Genomic DNA, 23,605 nt, shown 5'->3' with positions numbered 1-23,605 from the left:
TGTCTCGGCAGACGCAGATAAACCTCCAGCACAACTCGCAGGTAACATAATAAGCTTGTCTGCTACTCTACCAACTTCCATCTGACTGCAAGCCTGGCTTCACAATCACATTAAGGTAGACTGAAATTCGAGAAAGAATACTGAGCGGGCGCAAAAAAAAAAAAAGAGAATGGAGTAGATAATGGAAATAAGGTTACATTGCTAATATATACAGAAGTCGTAACGTGGATCGCTGCATATTTTTTAGTGTGGGTTGTTGTGTGTAACATGGCATAGAGAGAAGGGATGCTTCGGTTTCGAGAACTTAAGGGATATTTTTATTTTCATCTGCCATTGTGAGAAGGCTGTGACTTGTATGTCAGCTTCATTGTGTGCACAGAGTCAGTGTGGCTGATAGCTGGGAGTGGAGGGATGAGTTATGCTTGCCCCTGAAGCACACAGCCAGAGCAGGACAAGGAAGCTCTAGGAGACAGTCTAAAAACCATCCCCCACGGCCATTCTTTGCCAGCCACCCCCAGCAAGGTCATCCAAACCTAGCAGACCGTATCACTAACATAAAGAAGAAGGCAGATCTACATATTCTATTGTAGAAAATAAAATAATTACATTAAAAAAAAGAGAGACCAAGAGCGTCGTATAGAAATGACGACCAAGACTATGTTAAGGGAAGTGGGCTTTTCGGCAATAATAACAACTTTTCTATGACTGCCCACATTAGTAGTAGGACTTCTGCAGCCATAAAATACCTAAAATAAATGCAGATCGTTGCCCGAACAGAGAGGAAAGGGTAGAGAAGAAAATCAGGTTTGAGAATTTGTATTTATCTTTACAGGGGGAAACACAGCTTCCAGACATCCCTGGTTGAGAGATGTGGGGCACTATTTTTTTTTGACAGCCAAGCTTCTTGCTGTCTGACAGATTTTTTTTTTTCCTCCTTCCCTGCCGTTGAGATGTCTAATCCGAATTGCAAAAGGAGTAAAACCGGAGGGGGGGGGAATATAGAGAAAATAAAAAAGAAACCGAGAACGGACACCCAGCAGCAATGAGTGCGGACTGCTCCCTGGTATGTCAGTTCGGGAGGAAAGAAAAGGAAGGAAGGGGGAGTTAGCCGGGATCTGTGCAGATGGGGAATGTGTGTGTATGTGTGTGTGTGTGTGTGTGTGTGTGTGTATGTGAGAGAAACAAAGTGAGCCTCTGAGCGAGCAGGGAGAGAGCGAGTGGGAGAGAGAGAGCGAAATATCAAAGATTGTGCAAGATCAGCCTGGAAAGATAATCAATACTCGACCTAAATTTAACACAAACTGCTCAATAAAAGTTAAAGAAAAAAACTTACTTTCCATTTCCCCCTCGCAGTTCTCACTCTTTCTTCTTATATAGACTGTGTGTGTGTCTCTCTCTCTTCAGCTTATTCACCACAGCTGATCCCATCCAATAAAAGGATAATGTTCATCAAGAAGGGTAAAAAAAAAAAAAAAAAAAAAAATCAGAATAAAAAAAGGACAATCATACAAAAAAGGAATAATCCTGGAACTTTTTGCAGGAGTGCAGATACGAGGAACAGAGCGGAGAGGGGGCTCTGCTTGTTGTTCTGGGTCCGCTGGGTGTGAAAGCATGTGCCATCCGCTGCCTCGCTGTTTGCTTGTGAAGGGCTTGGGAAAAGGAGGAAAGGAAATGAATGTCTTTATTCTGCTAATTATTATCGTTTTAGCCCTGTTTAAAAAAATGGCTGATTAAGTTGAGTGCGCATGTCTTTGTGTGTCTGTTCCTGATATGCACTCTGGGAATGAGAGAGAGCGAGCGAGAAAGAGAGAGAGAGGAGAGGAGAGAGAGGGGGAGGTGTAATTAGTGAGGTGATCAACAGTCTCCAGATTGCAAATGACGTGCAGCCCGGACTTAGAGCCGCTCGCTGGGGCTGCAGAAACCACAACAATAATCAGAAGCAGGATCACAGAGCAGACCATCCACTCCTGGCTGAAGACTTAATTACTAACACACACATGTATACAAACTATAAGGTTTGGGAGAATGAACAGAATCACAAAGATAATCACATGCCAGAAGAATAAAAAAAAAAAAAAAAAAAACTTATTTTATATTTACCTTGTAAGGCATTTAAAAGGTAGGAACATTTCGACACCACTTGTTTTATAGGTGCCCTAGAGTCACAATTTTGCAACAAAAAAAATCAAAATAGATAAATCCCCCCCAAAAATTCCTGAACTGCAATCTAAAAGTTCTAATGATTTTTGGACATTTTTACTCATTTGCAAAAAAAAAAAAAAAGAATTTTGAAAAAATGCCTAATAATATTATATCCTACAGCAGGAATATCATTCTACATTATAATAAATCTGATATGGACTGCCGTAATCCTACTGTCATTCTATACGTCTTTACTATCGGACAATCCCCGGAGCATTATTTCACGCTGAAGGAAAAAAATTGACGTGGAGGAAATATAATTTTCAACAAATTTTCTATAAATATTTTGGCTTTTTTTTTTTTTTTTTTTTAGTTCGGATCAATACTATAAAGTATACGTTTCCAAAGCTATCTGTCGAGATGCTATCCTATGCTATCATATATTCAGATTTGTCATTCAGTGTTGAAAACGTACCCTACACTTGGTGTCAATTACACATACAGAGATATTTTACTTAATCACACACTTTTGGGAACAGAAGTCCCGCAAAAGCAAAAGTAAATACAAGTTGAGAGCAAAGGATGTTTACAATGTCAAAAGCCTAAGCAGGTGAACCATAACCTCATGCTGGATCTGATGTGCCTTTTAAGTCCAGGATTCCTGGGCTACACGTCAAAAACTTGTCTTAGGCCTTAAGTACCAAGTCTGCCAAATGCCAGCGGAAAGGGTTAGTACCATTGAAGCTCTCGGGCTATTTCAGAGGAATAAAAAAAAAAATCATACAAGGCACAGACGAAAATGATGGCGAACTACGGTTCAGTAATAAGAACGCTTTACTAGAAGACGGTTTTGGCAAGTCGTCCTTTAAGTGATAACATTCAAAAGAATCTAAGTTTGCAAATTAAAAACACTTGCCATGCTACACGGGTGCAGAATTCTACATGGTAAGAACATAAAAAAAAAGGGGGAATATGGTAAGATTTTTTTAGGAAAAATTCTGTAAGCATAAGAAAAAGCAGAACGCGCGTAATGGTTCTACGAGACCAAATATGTACCTTATTAGCCCAGAAGACAAGAGATGAAACTGTACTGCGTAGCTGTAAAATCGCTCCTAATCTTCCCAAGTATATTTCTGTGAAAATCTCAAGTGGACTCTAGATTTCTCTTTATTATCTTTACACACACCTACACGCAACAATTACACAGCAATACAAGATGGGTGTGCATATATAATGCAGGAACCAAATAGGTGTGCGAGCATGTGGAAGTGGAGATATACTGTATTATAATTTGCAAAATAAATACATATATCTTTATATATATCTATATATGCAAATATGTATCGGTATATAGATACATGTATACATATATATGTATATAAGTGTATGCGTATATAGAAGATAAAAATATATATGTACATATGTATATATACACATACATACACATACATATACACACACACATATATATATATATATATATATATATATATATATATATGTGTATATATGCACACCAATTAGTGGGACATTTTAAAATAAACATAAAATATATATCACGACTGAGAGTGATAGACGAAGTGTTGGCATACAAGTATTTTTCTCATTTATATATATTTTTTTAGAATTTGTATTACTTTTATATATATTTATATCTATCCATGATCCCCCACCCCCCAAAGAAAAAAAATGCACGATGGCTATACAAAGGATATATGAGCCCTATCCTCCTTACTGTTGTGTATTTCTTTCTATCTTTGTAAGTATGGTTTGAGTGTTACTGAATTACAGCTAAATGGACAAAAGAGAAGGCAGGGAATGTGAAGAGGTGAGTTCCCATTTTCATTCTTTCCCCTGTGAATGTTTACTGCCCCTCCTAACCCTTTTATTCTCTGCCCTCTCCCTCTCTCTCACTCTCTCTCTTCCTAAAAATAGTAGCTCTGGGGAAAAAAAAAAAAAAAGATACTGCGGGAAGTTCAGTTAGAAGAAAATCAGGGATGGCCAGGGATCTAGGAAAAATCGAAGAAGGTTAAAGCGGAGAGAGAGAGCCAGGTTGGCAGATGTGAAGGGGACGATACGAAGAGTGCAAGAGAAAGGACAGAGAGGAGGCAGCAGCAACTCGGGAGAGGAGAAAGGAGGGGAGGGAAGGATGGATGAAAGCGAGCAAGGGACGAAGCAAGGAGGCAGGCAGCGTTAGGCAGATCCATTCAGGTTTGTTTTATTAACCTCTGTCATGGTTATTATTTATATCTTCTTTTACTTTGATTTCTCACTATTTTCCTTTTTAGTTCTTTTCATTATTTCTATTTTTATGACTCTTCACTCTACAAATTGCCTAGGATCCATGATTCTGCATGTCCCTACTGTCCTTGCCCCCCTACTCCCCAGCTTCTTCCTTCCTCAATTTCCTAAGTTCATCAAGTTCATTCATTATTCTGCGAGCATTATTGTCTCAGTCGCTGTTCTGGCTGCAGTATGAGTTAATAGCTGCTTCTTTGCAAGACTTAATGCAACACTTCTTTCTTATTTTTACTGTTTCTTCTTTCCTATGTGCAAATACTCTCTAGCATGCATCCTCTTTGTAGCGTGTGGTCTTTTGAGAATAGTTGTTATGGGTTCTCTCCTATTCTTGAATTTACATTAATTCCCCCCCTCCCTAAAAAAAAAAAAAAAAAAAAAAAAGTCATTTATTTCGCTAATCGCCTGTATGTTTTCACTCCCCTTTTCCTATGCTCCTCTTACTGTCATTCCCACCCTCTATCTTATGATCTCGCACAAATGCCTCACGCACAACCTCTGATCTCTTCTCTTATTGATATCCCATTCTAACAGTGAACATTTACATCAGTTTGAGGCGAAACTGTGCTACCAGGGCTATTTGATCAGCAAAAGCAAACACATAGGGCTAACTATATCTCTAAAATCTTTCAGCGTTTTTCTTTGCTGCTGCTTCCAGCACCTAAGGGGTTAAACAATCAACATTCCTGGTATAACTAGCAAACTACTGCTCTTTTTATGGGACATGTGGTCACTTTTGCGGATGAAAATAAATAAATAAATAAAAAAACATTTATTTGTTCTGTAAATTGATCTCAGCAAACAAAGTAAAAGAGAAAAAATAATTCATAGTAAGGACCCTCTAAAACCTGTAATTACATAGCATCTCCCTTTTAATAGACGTCCCATCACTAATAACTGTCCAAATTCCCTCCCACCCCCCCCACACCAGCCCAAGGGAAAGCGAATCCATGTCTTTTGACGATGTTCACTAAGTCTATAGACCAGCTCAGTTTGAAACGAGGTATTACAAGATTTCAGTGTTAGAGACCCTTTGTCTGAGCTGGAGACACTTTCAGATCCCCAGCCCCCAATTCTATGGTTTTTCTTGTTGTCTCTCTTCCTCCCGGGGGCTATTTGACAGTGCAGCGTGTTAACTAACCTTTTCCCAAATAAATAAATAATATCAAAATGTAATAATAAAAAAAAGCCACAAACAAAACAGCCTTCGAAAGCCAAGAACTTTTTTTTGCTTCCTTATCAGACATCAATCCCGATGCAATTTGTCTCCCATTTGTTGAGATAATGTTGATATTTTTGGCAAGCCAGATAATTAATTCTAATTGCCTGCAAACATACGCACATCGTTAGCACCCACTGACATGTACATATGTAAATGTGTTGTAAATACAGTTGCCCCCACTGTCAATTACCTCTCTCCCTTTTAAAGTCACCAGCTGATCCAAGCTAAACAAACAAAACAAACTTATGGCCGATGACAATCACTCACTTGGGTTCTTTATTCTGACTTCTGATTGGAAACAAAATAGTCTCGAGAGAAAGGAAACACTTGGCTAGAAAGATTTTTGGAAAAGTGAGAGCAGGTCCCTGAGAGCATTACATTTTAATTTTATTGTAAAAAGTGCCAATAGAAAGCTTGTTCATCTGAGTAGGATGCTATCAACGTGTAACTTTCATGCTACTTTTATCACCCACCGGAGCCCAGGGCAACGTTCAGGGTGCAAAGGGCTAAGGAAAATAGAAAGAGGTTAAAAGAAAAGGAGGCAGCTTTTCCTAATCAAATAAGTGACAAAAAAAAAATCTGAATGCATGTAAAAGATGTGATAGAGGGGAAACATTGAAAAGGGGCAAAAAAAAAAAAAGAGAGCAAAGGTCGCCTAAAAGGAAGCAAGGAGAGCAGAATTATGAACAAAGGCACAGAGCACTAGACTAAAAAGGGAAAAAAAAAAAAGATGACACGGAAAGGGAGAAGGGAAGGTGGAAAGAGCCAGGGCGCAGACAGGGTTATGGGTTCAGGAGCCCTCTGGGCTTTGAGAGGTCAAAGCTCTCTGACAGCAACCCCCCCATTCTAGGCAACCATCCAGTGTTTATAAACAAATCATATCACTGCCGTCCTAGAAGAAAAGCATCCTACTATCTCCAAAGCTCTCGTATGACCCTGACACCAAACCAGAAAAAAGAAATCATTGACCTCACTCCAAAAATGACACACTTCCTAAAGTCCTCCAAGAAGCAAACTCATAATAAAAATAACGCACAAATGTTTTGGAATACATAGCGGACATAATTACCGTGATGATATGAAATAGGTTGTCCCCAGTGATATATATTTATATAAAAAAAAAAGGACAATCCCAAGATCTTTTATAATGATACACCATTTCTTATAAAATCACCACTAAAAATAAAATATATTAGCTCGGGCAATTGAAAGCGTACAGATGTATAAATATGCATGCACAAACAATACATCATTAAACCCTAAGATATTTTTTGTTTCAAATGTAACACAAGCCTTTATACAAAAATGTAACAAAGAAAACATTCAGAAAAAAAAAGCCAAAAGCGTTAAAATAATGCCTAAGAAACAGCAGTACAGATTTAATTGCAGGAAATATACCACTAACTAAACAGATCAATGGATTCTACAAAGATACTGATCCATACAACCTAAACCATGAATCTTCAAATATCCCTAAAATTTGCTTAAAATATTAAAAACATTGTAATTGTCTGAAAATATTCTTTCCAATTTCACATGTATATTTTTTTTCCAAGAAAAACTAAAAGATGAAAGGCAACTATACCTCAGGAGAAAAAAGCTCATCTTCTGTCCTTTGTCTATCAGCCTCCAGTTAAAGCATATGGAAAATGTTTTCAAAATGCCGAGATTTGGCACATTGTCATTGCAAAGAGAGGAGCGCAGTGATGCTGTTATAGAAAATGGGAAATAAATTCAGGATTGGGTGCTGCCTCCTTCAATGCGGATTTATCTAAGTTTAATTTAATATTCTGCAATCACTGTATGATCACATATAATTCACCTGGATTTTTAAGGGCTCCTCTTAAATATGTTGTCCAAGACAGAACAGCCCTTCGACAGATCATTCTGTTACTTTATTTGCATTAGTTTTTTCAATTTTATACCTTTATTAGCATTTTAAAAACTTGCAAAAAAAACAGGTCAGCGTGCAAAAGACATACCATCATGCAGAAGATCCTAAAAATGACCCTAAAAATCCCAAACCACGACACCATTGCTGTGACACCTAAACACCATAAAATTGTTAGTTGTTAAACCCTAAATCTTTAATCAAATTATTGGCATTTCAATTGATTAGATAAACTAAAATCTATACCAGACTACAAGCCCTTTCAAATATTTATCTACTTCATTTTTAAACAAACCTCCCCCAACCCCCAAAAATGATTATCAGAAGGCAAATGAGGCATTCTTAAGATATTGAATTACGATAATAAAATTATTTCCACCTGGAAAGGTCTAATAATATAATAACGACAATGATGATAGTAATTATAATAATGAATAATTCAGCAACCCTTTGACATACATAAGAGAACATAGTTCAAAAGACAGCGTTTTAAGGACATTTCAATACCTTTTTTTGGGGTTGGGTGGGGGGGGAGTTGGAAATCATAATTTTAATAAAGATCATTTTGGTGTAATTGAAAGGAATAGCTATAACCTGCATCAAGGAAAAACAGTATACTAACTAGATTAAGAAGGAACACATGTTGGAAATTACCCATTCATAAAAAAAATACCTTTATTATATCTTTAGACAAAGCTTTATAATTTTCTACGTACTTTAGCTCATCTTAAGCTCCGAATGTCTTTACGGATTTGCTGCTCTGAAGACTGTAACGAAATCTTCATCGCAATTATCAATTTTGGGTGATTTTTTTTTGCTAGATGCTACAATTTATTTAGCAGGGAGGAATCCACAAAGTGGTGAAATGCAGGCTGCATGCTTGTGGCATTTTGACTGCGAGAAGAGGAAGTGTTGCTGTAACGGGTATTATGTTTATTTGATAAAGAAAATCAATAGAAGTGGCTGTAAAGTAGTTAGTGAGGCGTGTGTTTGGGACTCGGGTTGAATAGTGACTCCGACGGGCTGGTCGATCAGCTATAAGAGCTTTGGAAATCTAACCTAACCCTCAGACCATGCTACTTCTTACTCACTGCAACACATGCTCCAATCTGTCTCTTCCCCTCCTGCTTCCTCTGTTAACGCTTTTTCACTGTGACTTGTCACTCATTTCTCTGCTTCTTTTCAGTAGCCAGATTCTCATTCCACATTCACATATAGTTATTTTATGCAGAATATTATCAGCCTAAAATCATGTAAAGGCATTTTTTTTTGGGGGGGGGGGGGTTAAAACAATTTTTTTTGCAATTAATTGTTTGAAAAAATTCATTTTTTTATTTTTAATCCTAGATGCGTTTTGATATGAGTTTTCAATTAGTCTAGAATTGGTCTAATATTAATAATGATAATATTGATATGACTAATTGATCTACCTGACCTGCATTTTACAATTTTTGTTCTTTATTATTTTTTGCAACCTAGTGACTAGGTTGTGTCTATCCAATGTATAGCTTACCTGGGTTTTCTGTCCCTTTTTGCTTAGCTTCCCTTGTCATTGTCTGCAGGGATACCACATAGGATCAACAATACCTAGAGAATTGCTTACCTCTGCCTAAGACTCTCGGTGGCTTGTGCATGTGGTCAAAAATTATAGCTTTTATTTTTGCAGTACAGATATTTTCATCTGTGAAAGGAAACCAACTACTCACGTCTTTACCTCCTTTTTTTTTTTCTACAACTAATGCATGTCCTTTGAAATATCTCAGTCATATTCATGATTTGTCACTATGCATTGTTTTCTTTCACTTGATGTCTTTAGCTGCAGAAATATCTCACCCTAATAAATTTGTAGCAATAGAAGATTCCTATTCTATATTGTATATTTTTTTTCATCTTTATCTTTTTAAGAAGTAAAAAATAAAACAAACAAGCAAAAAAAAACATATATATGGCATTATTTGATATTGAATTTTAACCTTTGCAGTGCCACTTTATTTCTATCTTGCCCTATTCTCCTTGGTATCATTCATTATATTTATTTTGTACTTTAAGGATTTGTTTATTTCATGTTTTTTAGGTATAATTATTTCATTAGAATGCAGGAATGATCATATAAAATGACTCTTTATTGGACCATATTACTGTGCTGTTTCTGAATTTAGCATGCATCGCTTTATTTGGACATTTTTGCCCCCCAGTTCCCAGTTTTCAAGATTTGATTTACGTGGGCTTTTCATAAATCATCTTTCCATTCTGCAGCACAGGTTCAGAAAGAGATGTACTTGTAAAAGCCACTGATATTGCCTTGTGTATTTGAGGAAAAGAGGCATCAGGAATTAATAAGTAGGATAGAAAGCATTGTAAAATTCTACAGTTTTCTCTTTTATGGTCTCTTTGGCATAACATGACAATTAACCTGTTAATTATAAAAATACTAATTTTAAATAAAAAAAATATTATATCGAAAATGGCGTAAATGTGTATTTTGTCCACAACTCTTGTTATATTTAATGGTAATAATAAACCGCAATATAATAATATCCAAGTAAAGCCAATATGATGTATCAGCTTTATTAGGACATTAAACGAGACTTATCTTTTTTTTATTGTAAGATTTTGGGTTTGGGCCTAGTTTTGAGGAGTGTTTTGCAATAGTATCAGGTGGATAAAGGGTAAAGGTTTCATAGCACTTGCTCAAATGCTCTCACATGCTATATAAAAAACTCCCATTTCCATTGCTTTTTTGGTGTAGAGTTCAAAAACACATTTGTTTTTTATTTCAATCCTTCATCATTGGAAACACAATGCCTTTCACCTACAATAGAGAGAGGCATCCAGCTATTTCATGGGAGAAGTTTAGAGTTACGACAGTCAAATAATAGATCAGTAATAATGCCATTGCCTATCTATCTCCTAATTTTAGAAACCTTTCAGGACACGTTGATGAATATTAGTCCTAAAACATGCATGTAGCCAGATAAAAATCAAATAGAAAATGTTAATGTTGTAGACTGACATGTATCCAAACATCGTCAGGTGTTAAAGAACAGGAGTATATCAACGGTGTTGAAAAAATAATCGTATTTTTCGAATAAAATCATTAGAGCCATTGACGACTACTAAACCCAGGCATTCGGAATGTTGTTTATGTTGCTGATTCCTAACTTAAGCCCTAAGGCCAACTATTAGCATTATTTTTTAGAGAGCTTTACTACAGTTGTAAGCAGTTGTGACATTTTTGTAACTTCTAACAAAACAAATTGAAATGGTTATGGTTGGTATAAAACTAGCACGAAAAGTTTATTAGTAAAAGAAAAATAAGTTCCAAAAGACTACATTAGCCCTGGTCCAACAATGTAGCGTTGTCCGATTGACAAAACGAGTTCAGTGTTTAATGGTATGGCTTATGGCGAGTAGTAGAAATAACCTCTTTTATGGAGTTATCATACATCTTCTCTACCACCTTCTACCAGCGCAATCACTGCAAATCAAAATTAAACTAATCCCTGCCATGTCTTGACAACTTGTAAAGATGATCTTCTTGCTTCTCTTAAATCCTGGTAATAAGAAAATCCTCAGCAGTTATCTCTTGAAAAGTTGTAAAAAGAATGTTCCTTGAAGTCATTCTCTTAACCCTGTTGCAGCTAGATCCTCCTCACAGATGACTGGGTGTGTTCAGTCAGGTAGGACATGGGCTTGTCCAATTAAACCACTCAATTGTCTTTATCAGCTTGATACTTGAGAAAAAAAAAGTTATCACATTCTGTTTGAGTGAGTTCAAAATACATCTAAGGCTTCGAATAACGCTATGCTTTTAAAGTTACACATCTGTCCAACATCAGTGGTTAGAACTTTGCCTGATAATCCAGGCAAGGAACATTCATATTGCCGTCTTGTTCTTACCATTATGATGAAACTTCAAACTTACTGCCATGGGCCTGCAACCTCTAGTCATGATCAATACAGTGGAGAGAGTGACTCGCCTAGCACATCAAAGTGGAACTATTGTAGAGAGCCTCCAAGACAGAAGGATGAAGTGTTGAGGATTATAGTGCATGAAATCATTTTCCGGCTGCAGCTACTGCTACATTAAGTGGTGTATTCAACAAGCCCCGTAAAAGTAAATTGCATAGTGATCAGACCAAAATTCAACTGACTTTGTGTGTGATATAGAATGAATGGAACAATAAGACTCTTCCATTTCATGAGTAAGTGCAGCACTTGTGCCAGTGACATCTTATTGAAATGTAAATACTGTCGGTACATATTGCACAATTGGAGACCAAAATGGCACAATTGGAGAAGGTACGAAATAAAAAAAGATACTTTATTGACAATGCATTGCATTTCACTCTTCCTTATGTTATGAATACAAGCTTCCCTTTGCTTGCGTGTCACGGCAACATATCAACCTTCTATATATGCAATTATTGAGAAATAATGTATTGCTAAGAACATATAGCCCTTAAACCAATGGGACTACCTTATTTTTTTTAATATTCTTTCAATCTATCCACTGTCTATCACCAGTCAAAGAACTGCTAGGAGACATATTCCATTTGATCTCATACCCAATACACAATAATGTAACTTAATTGAGAGATATGTTTAAGTGCAATTATCTCTGGAATTAAATCCCAGAAGGCTTTGTTCATGCAATTAAGCTTTTCCATAGGCTTACATTACCTCATTTACAGAAAAGTATGCAGCCTCAGGTAACCTCTGAATGCCAGCAATTATGACATTATGACCTGCTATATCAAAGTGTAGTAGGGTTTATGCCATATAGAGAAAAGGTTTGTAAAATCCCAAGTCAGATTCAACTACTATAAAGCAATAGCATCATCTTTATCTCTGATACTTAATCTTTGTATTTTGGGGAATTGCAATATTCTGATATTATGTTATTACGATTTATTTTCACATGTTTATCCATAATAAATATGAAGTCTTTATAGCATGGATGTGCATGTGTATGATATTGAAAATAGACATCTATACTGAAAGCAAAGAAAAAAATAGTCTAAAAGTTACAAACTCCACAATGCATAGAGCAAGCTTACCATACATATAAGATCAAAGTCAGTCACACCTGATCAGTGGGTTCTTCCAGCCACCTAATGTATATTATATCTTTCTGACTGTTCTTCAGTTTCAAATTTTGGTCACATTTCATGGGAAAAAAGATTGGGCATGCTTGAGTTCTGGTTATCCTATACTCTGGTATCGTAATAGATGTCACTGGCTGGATAGATTAGACTAAGGTCAGCCTCTCTTGACGATTTCAATGGGAAAACTGAAAAAAACAAAAAATCTAATGAAAATTTATTTGACCTATGTTAGGGAAAAAAAACGATTGGGCATGTTAATATTCAGCATGCCTGATCGTTTGTTCTCACAAGACATAAGCTGCTTCAGAGTTTGATGGCAGCAGTTTACATTCAGAACATCCTAGCTCGAACCATGCATTCATGTGACTGAGGAGTTTGTTAGGAATAGCAGTTACCACTTGCACGTTCAGCCAATAGGAAATAAATATGTATGGCCTGTAAGTTTACCAATTTATATTGCAATGAGCTGAAAAAAATCCCCTAATTTTGCACAGGGCCTTTATCTGAAAATCACTGACACAAGGTCTCATGTAAAAGTATCAGTTTCCAAGTGGCAAACTGATCACTGTAATGGCTGAAGCGCGTGAGCATTGTAGGTTGCAAGTCACTCAATGACATTTTTTACAATGAAACACCAGCATCATCAGATTGTAATGCAGCGTCGTGGAACCTTTTTTCTGCCAAGGGCCACTTGGACACTTAAGCCATCTTTCGGGGCCGTACAAATTGTGCGCTAAATCTGCCCTCAAAGTAAGTCTTGACGCTGGCACTGGTGTCGGGACGTAATCTTTCATTGCACGCGCCTCAGCGTTCAGTAGCGAATGCAGCATGTGCGTGGTCACAAAGCAAGAAGAAATTAAAAGGCTGGTGGCCATCAAAACACAGCTGCCGGCCCAAGCACTGTGGTCCTCAGGAATCTGCCCGGGGGCCGGAGAAAAGGTCATAGTGGGACATAAATGGTCTGTGGGCCTGAGATTCCCTACCCCTGCTGTAATGCAAAGGTTCCTGATTTCTTTCATAAATCTAACCAGAATGAGAAGGTTCATTCTAAAAGACTAATGACTTCACAATAAGCGATACTTTAGGTTACTCATGTATTCGTAGTAGACAACTTTTGATAAATATAACTTAATTTTTTTTATTTTATTTGCTTCTAAATGTTTAATTTTATTAATCACACAATCATCCACTTATGTGGAATTTCAAGTCAAATATGCATGGTGGTAAGCAAAAAAATGATTAGGAAAGCCTACACGTTTAGTCATCTGTACTTAATATTCATTCTGTACTTGCTGCACTGGAAAACAGTTGTCTGTCCACTGACTTCCTGGTTAACTGGGAATATACTTGTAATTATACACAGCAGCAAATCTGAGGAGTCAGAGCTGAATAGAGGCGGGACAAAGAAGTAGCCTTAACCAATGATGTGACAGGAGACAGATTCCAGACCTTCTCAGACTCCTTGTAGCTGCACTCATAGATCACTGCTCCTCCAGAAGACTTTCTTTATACATACTATTTTTCAGAAATTTTACACACTTGTAAAAACAGCATCATTTTTAGTGACCTTTTTAACAAGTGTTTTTTTGGTAGCTTTTTAGTATTGAACATTTTAAAACATTTTTGCAAACCTATGGAGTAATCTAAGAGAAAAATGACAGAAAAAAATTTTATGCCGAGAATATTCTGTGTTTAAAAAACACAACAAAAAAATTACTGCAAAAATGCCACAAAATCTAAATGTATGCACGTATGTAGACAAAGCATTAATATTTTACCACTTCAAAGTGTCACTGGTAAGTGATGAAACAAAATAAAGACAGGAGTGCAAAGAACAGAAAAAAAGGGAAAGATGTAAGATGTTTTTTAGCCTCATGATCCATTCCAAAAATGTTGGCAATGCTTTGACACAAAAATATACTTCTAAATTAATAGTTAAGTATGCAAAGCTGGGAAAATTTAGCTTCTTTTATGTATTTTTTTAAAAGGCCAAAAAATACGACATAAATAAAAAAAACTAGACGTCACATAAATAATAAAAAACTATTCTGCAATTGCCTTTGCCAAAAAATGTATTGTTGTATTGTTGAAAATGTATTGTTGAAATTGCAAACTAAATGACTACTTTATGCACCTTGGCATAAGTGTGGCTGTCAGAAAAGGTGGTCTTTTTTGTAGATTTCAAGGTGCTTGAGACATGAATTTTTTAGTTGGTTTATGTGATAATTAATCTTGTGATCTTTACATTGTGTTCCTAGATTATGCAGGAGAATCAGGCATAATGTGTTCCCAAATGTTTAAAATTATGTGTGATCGAAAAACAAACAGAAAGCTATGTGATGTGCCACTGCTTCCTGCCGTGAACTTCATTGCTAGACAAATTACACTTTTATTCAGAGTGAATATATCAGCTTTTGACTATAATCTAAAGGTCAATTTCCTTGAGAAAGTCAAGAAATTAAATCGTTATCAATAATTTATTGTTTGACAATTTAAAACTTGTTTTTTTTTTTTAAAGAATTATATAATAATTGTTACCCTGTAAAAACAAATTCTTATATGTCTTATCACTTATTTGCAGTTTCAATGACAAAAGCTACTTCTACAGGGTGTCCCTAAAGTCTGGACACATTGGAATTCTCATTAACTATAATATTAATTAATTTAATTTAATTATTATAGAACTTTAGAAAGCGCATCAACCTTTGTATCGCAAATGATGGAGATCATATTGAAGAAGTTAATATTCCAATTGAATAGAATGTTTTTAATACATTTCATTTCTTGAAAGTATGTATTTTTGCCTACATGTCCAGACTTTAGGGACACACTGTACAATGATTGTTGATTGCAACCAAAAAACGTGGAAAGGAGCTCATGACTAGTTCAGGACCCTCGTTCCTAACCACACACATTTTTTTTTGTACATGCGGTTTAATGAGCTGTAAAACATTTTGTAGTTGGCTATTCTAATCATTTTTCCTTCTTTTTTTCTAGATATATGGGGTGTAATGGTTATGTTATTTTCATACTGTCTTTTTTATATATTTTTTGACGATATTGGGCAATGTCAGTAAGAAAATGAAAGAAAATGTGTCTGTTTTTAATTTTTTTCTTATAACCACAGAGGACCACATTTTACATTTTTTCCCCTTTCCATAACAATTCTTTTTATATATCGTACACATTTTTTTCTGAAGGTGGTGAAGTTATTTACAGTAATTCATATATTTTTATGTTTTTTTTCCTGCTTTTTATTTAATTTCTTTTTCATTCATTTTATATATTGTGCCCCTCCATAACGTGATAAACATTTAACATTTAAATACTTTTTAGCTTGATTTCTATGTGACTGGGGCTGGTATAGCAGCCTCAATTATAGTGGAAATTCAGCCTACTGGCTGAGGATCTCCTATTACCCAGCAGCCTTAGCTTCCTCTCTACACCCAACAAGCACATGCCCCCTGGGTATGGAGGAGGAACCACCATTAACATTTGCTATTACTGTATACATAGCACTTGTTTAGTGCTATGTATACTGCAATCGGGAAGGCAGAGAAGGTATTAAACTGTCTCTGCCTTCTCAATGGGGATAGCTGTGTCTGACAGCTCCCTCAGCAGCACAATCACATGCAGCTGTTCTATTATGCAATGATGTTTTAGAATGTCATTGTAGAATAGAACGCGGACCACCCGGAAGTTTAAAGTTTGTGATTGCGAGCAATCTGGAAGTAGTTAAGGATGTAAAAAAAATGTCAATACTGATGTTATATGGAATAAATGGACAATTAAGACAATATTTGAATAAGTGTCGGTGACTATAGATGATACCAGCAAGGGTGAGAGGCACGGACAAAAGACGTGTTGGATGTTTTTGTATCTCTAGATCCATCTAGATGTAAAGAGAGAACGAATCTGAACATCACGACTCCATTCAATGGCTGTTCCCAGGTACTGCGGCTCAGCTCCTATTTATTTTAATATTGACTCCCTGGAGGCAATAATATTGTTATAGAGAATAGTGATGTGACTGTTCAGCATTGGTTTTGTATTATCTGAATTACATGAGCATCTCTGGATTGCTTTACTGGAATAATTGGAAATATATTATATGCAGTTTTTCATTGCCATAACATTTGTAGAAATTTTCTTTAGCTGGGTCTTAGATATTAGTTTTATGATAAAGGGACCTATTGATTTTTGGTGATTTTGGTGTCTTTAATGGCTGGCCAGGGAGTGCACCAATGTTTTTGCCTCATTTGAACTGAATCAGTTCCTGAATAGAATGGAAACCTGAAGAACCTTCTAATAAGATTTACTTTCAGAACCTGTTAAATTTACTACCTTCTAAATGTAATTTTTGCATTGTACTGAATTCAGTAGAAGCTTAGGGGTTTCTTGTTTTGGGATCTCTGCCAATATTGTAAGTGTATTGTCCACGTGTTGAAAAGCAGGGGCAATGTAAATCCAAACTGTGTTGTGTCAGGTTGTCTTTAAGGTTCTGAAATTGAAACACCAGAGTTTCATTCCCCCTTGTCTTAGTTGTAAACACAAGAAATGACCTAAAGGTGGATAAGATACCTTCTACCAAACTGCACCACATCCCTAACTTGAAAGTCTTGTCGACTGAAATAAAAAATCATGTAATAGTAGAACGATAAAATCGGTAAACAGATGGGTTTATTATTTTCAAAAAGAAACAATGATGAGTTGTAATGTGTCTGGTTCTTATAGATATTCCTAAAAAAGTCAAATAGATCATACTTTTCACCTATGGGACTCTATATTCTATTAGATTTCTATTTTAGCTACCAGTTACTGGCCCCAGGATTAATGTTAAAGAGTAACTGTTGTTTTTTTTTCATAAAACAATAGTACACATAAAAATAAGAAACTTTGTAATATATCTTATTAGAGAACTTTGCTTTTTTTCTCCTGAGCTGATCCTTCATTGACAATATTCTCAATTCAAATCTGTCTTCAGTAAATACAGACTTTCCCATTCCTGAGATAGGAGATGACAGTTGGTGCTCATAAAGTTCTATGGAGTGGAGATAGGGGAGGAGAGGGAGGAGCTATAGGCAGACACAGACATTCTGCTGCAAGTTCTCCTGAAATCACAGTTGCACAGTGTAACTGTGAAAATCAGTATTCACTGAATACAGATGTTACCACTGAGTGAAAGATCAGTCAATGAGGAGAAAGAAGCAGATTTCTCTGATAAGTTATATGACAAAGTTTCTTATTGTCATGTGTACTATTGATTTATGATAAAAAAAATACCTCCGATCGTGGCGGCCAGGCATATATATATATTTTTTTTTTCGTTTTTTAACGAGCTTTACATTTTTTTCTCGATTGGATATTCAAATAATTTTTGCATCTTTTTTTCATAATACAAGTGGTTTTATTGTTTCATTTTTGTCTCATTTTTTTATTTCATTTTCATACTCTCTTCTTTTGACGATATAAGGGGATATTGGTGGGAAAATAAATGAAATACGTGTCTGTCCACAAAGGACCACTAAAATACATTTTAAAATGTATTCCCCTTCATGTAACAATTATTTCAGCTGCTCTACTATGTAGTGATATTCTGAAGTTTTACAGTATTGCTGAAGAGTAGAATGCGGCTTGCCCGGATGTTTAAAGTCTTTGGATGGTCCAGAAGTGGTTAAAGATGATTTGATTTTTCAAGTTTTTTTTCAAGAATGGCTTAAAAAAAAATTAAGGAAGGCAATCTATGGTTTACACATCCGCAATAAGTTGTGCAAATAATTGTATGGTCTAACAGATTGTCATACATGGTGTAGAATTCATAGAAATGAATTATAGAGAATTGTTATCCATTCATGCAGAAGAACATTTTTGATTTCAGGCACTGATTTCAGATGGGAGCCTGGCTCATAATTGGAATTCTAGTTAGCCCCCAAAGTTTAGAAGGGTGCTAAGGTTAGTGCGGCCAGTCAAGTTTTTCTACACCAATCTCATTAAACCATGCCTTATGGACCTTATTTTGTGCACTTGGACAGTCATTCTGTAAAGGAAAATGGTCCTATCCAACTGTTAACATAGAACTGGTTGCATACAGTTGCCCTAAATGTCGGGGTATGCTGAAGAATTAAAATTTAGTTTCACTGGAACTAAGGAATCTTGACAAATACCTGCAAAATCACATAGCATTATCCCTCATCCACTAAACTTTACAGGTAGCACAATGCCGTCCGGCATGTAACGTTCTCCTGGCACTCACCAAACCCAGACTCGTCCATCAGACTGCCAGATTGATAAGCGTGATTCTCACTCCACAGATCATATTTCCACTACTCCAGAGTCCAGTGGCAGTGTGCCTTACACTACTCCATTCAATGCTTGGCATTGTACTTAGTGATGTAAGGCTTTCAAGCTGTTTCTTGGCCATGGAGACCCATGCCATTGTAAGGGTCACACAGTCAAGGTGTAGTGCTGTGACCCCAGGCACCAGTGCACTAGGTTCATCTGGGTGTGTGTTACGATTTGACTCTTGCATCACTCAGTTCACATACTGTATGATGGTATAGGAACCCCAGGTTACTCAGTCCACTTTGTTAACATAGAAAATTATTTACTGTAGGACCTCTTATAACATATACACAGTAGGTAGCAAGTACAAGGCTTGGTTTTCACTTCATCATCTTATCAGTTGCAAGTGGTGGCACCGTGCTTGCAAAGTATTTGTCAATTACACTTCATAAATAACTTGAACATTTCATCTTCATGTTGTATTCCTTCTTATCTTGTTATAGCCCACTTCGGCAATAGTACCCTTGACCCACCCTGGCAAGTTCAGTTTTTCTTTACTATACTCCCAGGTCTGGCTTACACTTTGTCACGCGCTGTCTAACGCTGAGTATCTGCGGTCTATTCTAGATGCCGCTGTAACTTTAACTGTTATTTCCCCTAGTACTGCATGAGTTAATGCCAGTTCTATTGCCATCTCATTCTCCTCCCCCTTGCCTTTAAGTAGCCTCTCCTTCCACCAGGTGGTGCTGCTGATAGAGTTTCATTCTATACCTGAAAGTCGTGCACAGTCCTGTTTGTTGGTGCCGCTGAAGTCCTTTCCTTTGAGATTGCTGTACCTTTGTTCTGTGGAGGGAGGTGAGGGGGATTAGCGCAGGGCTTGTGGAGGAGTTAGGGTTTAGGGTGGAGACACGAACCTTCTCACCATCAGAGATACCTTCGCGGTCAGGGCTATTCAGGGCTCCCAGTCAGATTTCCCAGTCAGAAATGGCAGATACAGGCTCACCCTGCCTGTATCTGCCATTTCCTCACCAGCATTCCTACTACACCGTGACACACTTTGCCTTTTGAACCACACTCCCTCTAGCTGGCTTGGGCCCACAACGTACAGCTTTATTTCTGGCTTCAGGCCTACTTTCTACAACTGACTCCCTCCTGTCAGGCTCACTTCTCAGTTCCAAGCATCTTCTGGCCATGTTTGGTATCTTTGCCACTTTTTCTTCAGCACTATTACTTTCAGGGCTTACTACCTCAGCAATTTTCCTATTACTCACAAGTAATGTGGCTCATGCCCTTCTTCTCTCAGAACTATTCACTAACTAAATGCTGCCTCACTGTAACCAGGAAGTACCTCTCTCCTTTCTTCCAAATCCTCCTCCCATCTGCAAGGCTGGCTAACTGTTATCTCTTTTGTGCCCAAAATCTACACTGTTACTTTCACATTCCAAACACAAGTGCATAGAGGCGCATCAATACACATTAAACATTTGCATGAAACATCACATATAAATAATGCAGCAAAATATCAAATGGGGTTTCTTCTTCTGCCGTAGGAGGTTACTGAGTCAACAGAGCATTGGCGATTCTTATGAATCATGTGCCTCAGCAGTCAGTGATCTTATTCTGTAAATGTACATGATTTGCCACTTCTTGGATATGTTGCTGAGGTTCCTAAATACTTCCACTTTCAATATTACCACTCAGAGTTGATTGTGGTATATTTGAGAGGTGAAATTTCATGAATTGACTTGTTACAATGGTGGCGTCCTTTTTCAAGACCACACTATTATCGGTGACTTCTTTAGACCAGCTCTTTCAGAAATGTTAGTAAAGGCAGACTGCATGACATTGGGCTGGATTTTATACATCTATGGCAATGGGACTAAATGCAATAATACAAAGGTATGTCCCAATGTTCATTTAGTGTATACAGCGCTGCTCACCATTATTGGCACACCTTCATTTTTTTCATAGACTGTACAATATCTTCAGAAATAAATGGAAATGTACCAAAGTTATATCCTCAGGATTTTTTAATTAGTGGTCCAAAGTAATACAACAATAAAACATTGTTTTCAACTTCCATGTTGCAATTTCAAAGAAGAAACAGAATAAACAGCATGTGCAGCAATAAAGGCACACCTAATTAATACTTAGTTGCACACTCTTTGGCATTGATGACAGCCTCCAAACATTTTTTGTAGCCATTTATAAACTTCTTGCACTTCTCAGCTGGCATTTTCTCCCACTCTTTCTTTGCAATTTGTTCAAGCTCTTGAATGTTTGCAGGGTTCTTCCTCCCCATGACAGATTTCAGCTCACCCCAAAGATTTTCAATATAATTGAGGTCAGGACTCATTGCTGGCTATTTTTTATTTTTCAACCATTCCTGTGTACTTTTGGATGTGTGCTTTGGGTCATTGTCTTGCTGGAGGACCCATGATCTTCGACTCAAACCAAGTTTTCCTACACTGGGTAGGACATTTTTCTCTAAAATCTCTTGATAATTCTTTGATCTCATGATTCCTGTGATACAGTCAAGGACTCCAGTACCGGGTGCAGCAAAGCAACCCCACAGCATAATGGAACCTCCACCATGCTTAACTGCTGGTAAGGTGTTCTTTTCCTTATAAGCTTCATTGCGCCATCTGTAAACAAACTGTTGCTTTGCATCTGTCCACAGAACATTTTCCCAGAAGGATTGTGGTTTGTCAAGGTACTATTTGGCAAAGATCAGTCGTTCCTTTTTATGTCTTTTCTTCAGCAATGGTTTCTTCCTTGGCCTTCACCCATAAAGCTCTGCTTGGTTTAGTGTTTGGCATGTGGTACTTGTTGAAACCATGACCCTAGACTATTCCAGGTTGGCCTTCAGGTCTTTGGATGTTTTACGTGCTGTTTTTTCCACCATTGGCACCAACCTTCAAAGACATCTCTTGTCAATTGTACTCTTTTCCCCATGTCTAGGGAGGTTCTTGACGGTTCCATGTTTGGCAAACTTCTTAATATCAAGGTCTTTGGAGATGGCCTGATACCCTTTGGAAGTCTTGTGTTTGCTAATAATAGTAGTTCTAATGTCCTCAGACAACTGCTTTCTCTTCACCATTGTGACAAAGGAACAGGGCCTACCATGTGGCTTTTTAAAACAGTAAAGTCATTCATTGGCTAATTCATGTCACATGGGCACCGACAATTAATCACAGGAAAATCTCTTTTGTGATTTACCACAGGTGAGTCAAAATATGTTTCCATACTAAATTAATGTAAAGGGTGCCAATACCTGTGTAAACGGCAAGCTTTAGGTTTTTCTATTTTTCCCTCCCATTGTTTTTGGTTTTAAATTATTGTTTATCATTTGCTCTTTTGTATTTAACATCCGTGCTCTATACAAAAAACTGTTTCACTTGATTCCTTTTTTCAGTAGATATTCCACATTATGTAAATAAACTTCATGGGTGTCAATAATGATGAGCAGGACTGTACAGATAAGATTAAGTTTGGATTGGTTAACCTGTATCATGTATACAACATGCACTTCCTGGCTTGCCACATGCTCAAAATATATGGATGGAGCAGCACATCATGGACTTGGAAGTTCAGTCTGGGAATCTGAATTTAAATTTCTAAAAAAATATATAGATATCTCGTATAATACATGGCAGACTGTAGGTATGCTGTTTATTTTCAGTTATAGTATGCTCTATCTATTGCAGAATTCTGTGGATTTTCACTGTGGCTTTCATTCATTGCAATTCAATTACATTTTCTTTAGAAAACTGCCGTAACAATTTTTACTCAATTTACCAACAGATTTATGGCATACATATTTATAATATAGCAACATGATTGAATGCTGCATATAATTATACACCCTACAGTCCAAGTTATATTTTCATTATTTTACTGTACTTCTTTTGTTATATTTGTTTTAATTTCTCCCGGCCTTAGAAATATACACTTCTCACAACAGGAATGCATTTGTAGTCAATGTTTTTCATTAGGAAAGGGGAAATTAAAATAAAATGTGTTATGTTAACATTTATTGTTTAATATAATTAACACAGAGAACATTGTAGATGCTTTATTTTATTCATTGAAATTGAAATAATAAATGATGTAATGTTAAATGAAAAGTGCTACATAAATTGTTGTTAAACGTTTAACATAAGTTAAAAGAAAATTACCTAAAACTGTCATGTGAATAGCGAGTACCAGATTTGAAAAAAGAAGTAATAATATTTTTAAAGTACAGATCTCCATCGATCACCCAAAACTGACAACAAAAACAAAGAGCATCTCTCTCTGGAGGACCCAAGCACATTGGAAACAATGTAATATTTCATTCTCTCTGTGATGAATAAATCTAGATGTGGGGATCAGAGCGCACAATAGGATGACACCCTATGGAGGGAGAGTGGGTAAGTGCTTGGTTAACGCTCACATGGTAGAGTTGTGTAGGCATGAAGAAGAACAGCTGCTGCAGCACCGTTGCTGGTGGATAAATCCTCAAAGAGATATTTTATCCAGTTGGATGAAACACATGAGGTGGGCTGAGCTTGTGGAATATACCGATTCTTCAACAATGATGATGATAAAAGGATTTTATATTCATGCGTTTCAATGTCATACTGGCATCTTTATCAAGTGAGAAAACATTTGTTCCTTTTT

General features: G+C 36.7%; 1 protein-coding gene across 3 annotated transcripts in view; it reads right to left on the bottom strand.

The window, feature by feature from the left end:
* ZFHX4 (zinc finger homeobox 4) overlaps positions 1–7,369 on the bottom strand; it is a 201,688-nt gene extending 194,319 nt beyond the window's left edge. Inside the window, exons 1-2 of one of the 3 annotated variants that reach the window (XM_073679468.1) lie at positions 7,248–7,368; positions 1,334–1,418 (exon numbers count right to left, since the gene is read on the bottom strand). The gene's annotated coding sequence lies outside the window, so the exon portion shown is untranslated. Of the gene's footprint in view, positions 1–1,333; positions 1,650–3,198; positions 3,303–7,247 lie in introns of those variants that run through there. The other 2 variants (XM_073679467.1, XM_073679470.1) reach the window with 2 other exon arrangements.
* Positions 7,370–23,605: the final 16,236 nt, after the last annotated feature.

Source organism: Phyllobates terribilis, unplaced genomic scaffold (genome assembly GCF_046119375.1).
Source record: "Phyllobates terribilis strain yellow unplaced genomic scaffold, ASM4611937v1 Scaffold_4__5_contigs__length_816908805, whole genome shotgun sequence".
In the NCBI taxonomy this organism is placed as follows: Eukaryota; Metazoa; Chordata; class Amphibia; order Anura; family Dendrobatidae; genus Phyllobates; species Phyllobates terribilis.
This window is presented reverse-complemented; position numbering and strand designations above follow the sequence as displayed.